Source organism: Pelodiscus sinensis, chromosome 2, assembly GCF_049634645.1.
Source record: "Pelodiscus sinensis isolate JC-2024 chromosome 2, ASM4963464v1, whole genome shotgun sequence".
NCBI lineage: Eukaryota > Metazoa > Chordata > Testudines > Trionychidae > Pelodiscus > Pelodiscus sinensis.
The window spans coordinates 228037417-228043744 of NC_134712.1; positions in this window are offsets into that span (position 1 = coordinate 228037417).

A 6328-nucleotide genomic window follows, 5' to 3' on the forward strand; every position below is an offset into this window, starting at 1 on the left:
CAGAAAAGAGAGACCTGCATATGAACTCATCCCATCAGTTTGGATTTTGGGCCAGAGGAGTAAATATCCCTGATGAAAAGAAATGGGATTTTTATGTAGTCTGGACTCTGTGAGGCAAAGAGTTCTAAGCAAGAGATCCCCTGGCTACTTGGCACTAAAAGGCATTCAGTGATGATAGATTGCTGCAACTCAGTCACCATTTGTAACTATAGACTAGATCTCATTTGTGTATCTATGTCTGTCTGATTTAGCCTGTAAATAACCCTCATTTCTTTTTTCCTATTTAATAAATCCTTAGTTAAGTTTACTGTAGACGCTGCGGTTTACCCAAGAGCAGCTGGCTGTTCCTCACAGCCAGGCATGGGACAGTGTGCCGTTCTCCGTGCTGCACCCTTGGGCGGAGGTGCGGGCTCTGGGCTGAGTCCCTGGGGCCCTGGCTGGTTCCAGCCGGCATCCACCCTTCCCCCTGGTCCCGCTGAAATGTGTGTGAGCAGCACAGTCCCAGGCGTGCCCTGCAGCTGCCTGCTGCGGCCACATGCCGCTCGGTCACCAGGCTGCACGTGGTTGCACGTGCTGCTTGCTGCCTAATGCTACACAGCGTGCAGCTCACGTGGCCTAAGTCATGATGACGGCCGATGTGCTTGGAACTGATGCTTTACAATTGGGCGGAGGTAAGGGGAGGGGGTGGGGAAGGATAAGGATGGGAGGGAGTCATATGGAAAGACCCAGGCGACCCTACTACGGGTCTTGGGCGAACATGTCCACCAGGGCCTCTCTGATGCGCACCCCATCCTGGCTCGCCTGGCGGATGGCAGCTGTGTGGGGCTGTTCGAACGTCTGTGCCTCAGCTGCCATCCATGCAGGGAGAAAGGCCTCCCCACTCCGCTCCACAATGTTGTGGAGCACGCAGCACGCGGCCAGTACCTCCATTGCATTCCGCTCACCCATCTCGAGACGGGTGAGCAAACAACGGAAACGGGCTTTCAAGCATCCGAAGGTGAGCTCCACCGGACTTCGGGCCCGGTTGAGGCGGTCATTGGTCATTAGCCAGGGCAGCAGGGGGTAGGCCGCGTCCCCGATGATGCAGGTGGGCATAGGCACATTCCCAAAAGTCAAGTCCTGCCGGGGGAAGTAGGTGCCCTCCTCCAACCTGTGAAAGAGTCCGGAGTTGCGGAGGATGCGGGCGTCATGTGCCCAGCCAGACCAGCCCCCGTAGATGTCCAGGAAGTGGCCCCGGTGGTCCACGAGGGCCTGCAGAACAATGGTGCAGTACCCCTTCCTGTTCATGAAATGGGCTGCTCGATGCTCCGGGGCCTGGACGGGGATGTGGGTTGCATCCAGGGCACCCCCGCAGTTGGGAACCCGAGGGCAGCGAAGCCAGCCATGGTAGCATCCACGTCATGCAGGCGGATGACTCTTGGGAGCAGGATGTCATTGATGGCATGGACGACCTGCAGAAGGGTGCAGAGAAACACAAGGGAACACATCACATACGGCAGGGGTGAGTGTGCGTTCCCTTGGGCCCCCCCCCTTCATTCCCTCTGTCCTCACGCACGCGCGCGCGCACACACACACACACACACACACACACACACACACACACACACACACACACACACACCAGGGGCCCCCTCGTCCCACGCCCTCCCCCACCAGCGGGCCTGTGCAAGGGTGGGACGGCCCAAGCCCCTGGGCAACCCAGCCTGGAGTCTTGGCTGCCCTTGGGCATGGAGTGCAGCACCCTCCCCCCACCCCACTCCCCCTGGGACTTACCTCCATGATGATCACACCGACGGTTGATCTTCCCACCCCGAATTGCTGTGCCACCGAGCAGTAGCTGTCCAGTGTGGCCAGCTTCCACAGCGCGATGGCAACCCTCTTCTTCACGGGGATGGGTGCCCGCAGCTGGGTGGTGGCTCTCTGTAGCGCGGGGGTGAGCCAGGCGCACAGCTGCAGGAAGGTCCGCTTTCGCATGCGAAAATTCCGGAGCCATTGCTGGTCGTCCCATTGTCCGAGGACCAACCAGTCCCACCAGTCGGTTCTGGTGTCCAATCTCCAGACTGGCCTCTCCACGGTGGGGTGCTGATGCCACAGGGCCGCCATGGCCTCCCTGATGAGGGAGTCAAACGCGATCTCTGCCTTCAGGTCCTGCAGCACCAGCCTGCAGCATGAGCTGCAGGCACTTGCACATCTTCAACAGGGGCCCGAGCAGGCACATGGCCACCCATGGTTCCATGGCAGACAGAGCAGGACAGAAGAAAGAAAACGCAGGAAAAAGCAGTTGGGGGCAAAAGGGTGATGTCCCTAAAAGTCAGAGGGCAACCACCAAACCTGCTAAGGGTGTCAGTCCCTGCCAGAGGTCCCAACTCACGGGAGCATGAGACAAACGGCTGTCCGGCGAGACCCCTTTAAGCATGTGTCTGAACGGAGCTCCGGCCCCGCCTCCGGAAAGGTCTGGTGGCCTTTTGCCCTCTTCAAAATGGTTCAGGGCTTCTGCTTTTGCGAAAAAGCGTGCCGCCAATCTAGACGCGCTTTTCCACAAAAGCGCATCGTTATAACAATAACTCCGGGACCAATCTAGATGCGCTTTTCCGGAAATACTTTTAATGGAAAACCTTTTCCGTTAAAAATATTTCCGGAAAATCATGCCAGTCTGGACATAGCCTAGGTGTGAGATCTGAAGTACAAATTGATATGGGGTGAATGACTGGTCTCGGGACTGGAAGAAACCTGAATCTTTTGTGATCTTTGGTGTATGGCAACCAACTATTGTTAAGTTCAGCTTGCCTGATAGACCTGAGTGTCCAGTGGGATTGCCTGTGACTGTTGTAGTGCTTCAGGCATTCACATTTGTTACTGGGATGGTGAAATCTAGTTGCAGAACTAACTGTCAGACGGAGGTGCTGAGACAGAATACATCCCTGCATTTGCACCCTCCACACTATTGTAAAACTTTCAGTACAAAATATGCCTTATAAAGTATCATTGGAAAACTGATAACTCACTGGCCAATAATATGGTAAAAAAGAATATGGCAACATTGTGTGTGAAGTTGTAAACATCTGCAGAACTTATGATTGAAGTGTTTACACCAGACAAGTCTGGGAAGTGGGTAAGCCTGTTTCTCAATGGCAAAGGACACATTCACCCCCAGCCAGGTTGCATTAAAGCTGATGGGCCATCACCTATCACACAGCCATTCTTTGGCAAGGAAAGGTAACAGCAACAAAGCCTACTTCCCCCTTCTGGATTGCATGTCTCCTTGCTCACAGCTGGAAATAATTTTCTCTAAGGGCCACCCTCAGAAAGATACATTTCAAAGGGTGATGAAACTATAAAAGTGAAGGACAAACCACTCCAAATCTCTTGCTATCCATCTATTTTGAACCTAAGACAAAAGGATCCAGCTCTTTGACTTTGGGAGAGATCCTAGCCTGATGGTTTATCAGTAATGCTGTTGGAAGCATGTGATAGGCATTTCACCTTGAACCAAGCTGAGTTTGTAAAGTTTAAATACTAAGAAGCATTTTATCTTTGTTTTTCTTATAACTATTTATGACTTTAGTGCCCTGTTACTCTGTGGGTAATGCTATTTAAGGTGGTATTACTGTATATTGCTCCCTTAGGCCTACAGTAAGAAAATATTTCAAAATAATTACATTTGACATAATTCCCAATTTTACAAAATTGAAAGTGTGTCCCCACACTATGGGGAAACCTTGAAATTAGTCCAATGCAGGCTCCATTAATGGGGATGCACTACCTTGACATAGTACCTCAGGAAGCACTGGGCAGTAATTAGTTCGAATTACTCTGGGGAGTAGTTATTTCGAAATAGCGGCACCGGAGCATCCACACTAACACCATTCTGAAATAATAGTTTTGAAATTAGTATTATTTCCAGAGAAATGCAGGAGTACAGATTTCAAAATTAGTGTCCCCTTATTTTGAAATAACAGGCTTGGCAGTGTGGACTCTCCTCTTATAAATTTAGGGCCTTATTTTGAACTAAAGCCTCAGTGTAAACCAGGGCTTATAAAGGGCCACAGACCTTGTTATCTGAACACAGAACACACATTGGAGGGGGGGGGGGCAGGAATTTGGGACTGGGAGTATGCAGGATCACCCTACAAGTAATAACCAAGGCTGGTTGGAGACAGTTTGGTTGATGTGTTGCTGACAGGCTTTGGTAATCAGAGTTGCTGAACCAGAACTGTGGCTATACACAGGTGCACAGGGTGTGGCCTACATGCTGGCAGGCTGTTTGTGAGGGGCCTGAAAGGGAGCTACAACAGCAAAGCATTTTGCGACACCCAAGCTTGCAGAACAAGGGTGACAATCCCTCCCTGGTCTGGATTGTATTTCAACATGTCATAGACATCTGCCCTGCTTCTGACAGTCTGCCCTGAATTTGGCACTAACAGTCACAAACAACTCGACAATATGACACAGGAAGGAAATGCTGCTTACACCAGCAGGGTGTACAAAGGCCATTTAGCATGCAGCACATTTGGTGAGTTTTAGAAATCACACCCCTCTAGTGCATAAAACTGCACTGCACAGACAAGCCCTGACTTAGTTACACCTACAACCTGACCCCTGCTCATCTTGATAGCCACAGCCAACATGAATGGAGTTTTCCAAAATACCATCTATGTACACAGTGAGTCTTTTAGTGATGACACACACTGTCCAATGCTACTGTGTTAGTCCCAGGACTATTTTTGAAACAACAGTAGAAGGATACAATTTTAAAATGAACAGCAAGTTTCACAGAATAATTGGACAGTCAATACGCAACTCGAGGTTCGCTATGAAATTTTCTCACAACACCATTTAAGTTACCAAAATGAAGGCAGAGAGGGGATACGATTTCTTTTTATAAATTCACCAGAGAGGTAAACACCAGGAAGGAATAGTCCTGTGGCACCTTAGAGGCTAACAAAAATACATATAGTATCATGAGCTTTCATGGGCAAACTCCACTTCTTCAGATAAGCTGGAAGAGAGATGAGCTATTCAAACAAAAGGACAATGCTGACACAAAACCAAACAGGTATAAGCTGGCTATGGATGAAATGGAAATTAGGAGTTTCTAACCATCAAAGCAGTTAAGTTCTGGAACTATCTCCCAATAGAAGTTGTGCAGCCAACAACCTAACAAGCTTTAAGATGAAATTAATACATTTCTGAATAGGGTTATATGTGCGTGTTGCCTGCTGCAGAAGACTGGACTTTATGACCCATGAGGTCCCTTTGAGTCCTAGGCTGGGCAGAATAAAATAGAATTACATAGTTTTTTTCATGAAAGCTCAGAATCCACCACGGGCAGAGAATTGCTGAGCTCACGACACAGCTTCTTTTGCTTCACTGCTACAATGCTATTCACCGTACAGGCAAGGAAAAAACGGTGCATTTTTATCTACTCGGGAAAGTGAAAATGGGCCCCTTCTTACATGGGTCCAGTAACAAAAAATAAAAACAAAAACCCACACCCCAAGATTTTATTGCTTTCTGCTCCCATTGGTGCTGCAGGTCCTGGATTCTGTCTGGCTACAAAAGTTTGTGTTGGTCTCCATTATGGAAATTCTATCATCAGTTTGTCAGAGGTTTTTATTGTTAATATCAAGGAGTGACAAAATCTAGGTAAACTGAGGAATCTTGAATACACTTGCTACTATGATGTGAGTCAATTAGCTGCCAAGACGCAGAGATGCTTTTGTAATGTGAGTCTGCTGAGACAGCGAAAGGGCAGCTTGATTTTATGGCATCCAACTGCCTCTGTGTCCTCATTTCTCCTCATTTTTTGAGAGATCCTTCCCTGAGCTGGTGAGGAGATTTGATCCTCCAGCCAATTCAAAGTTTCTTCCATTTCTGGGACAAAGAAAAGTCCAAATGAAGAATCATATCTAACCCAAGTCCAACCTCATCCCCTTGGTGTGGAAGTGCCATCTCCTCAGTTCAGGAGGGGCAGCAGACATTTGGGTTGCAGCCCAGAGACCTCATCTAATGAAGCAGCTGCCCACATCAGTCTCAAACATCTGAGTCACTCTTCCTTTGCAGCTCCTCCTTACAAGGGAGTATGGGGATCCCACCCCAATTTGCAGCTGAGAGGTGCATTCTGCCTGTATTGCCACTAATGACTAACTCCTTCCAGCCTGATAAACAGGCTGTTTCTGCAGCTGAGAAGCCAAGGTGGTTCCTTGTCCCAAGGAGAGAGAGTTTGATGATGAGAGTGGGCTAAACACTGGATTGAGAGCAACAGACTCTTGGGTTCAATCCCAGCTCTAATATCAACTCCCACTGCGGCTTAGGTTAAGGCAGCTAA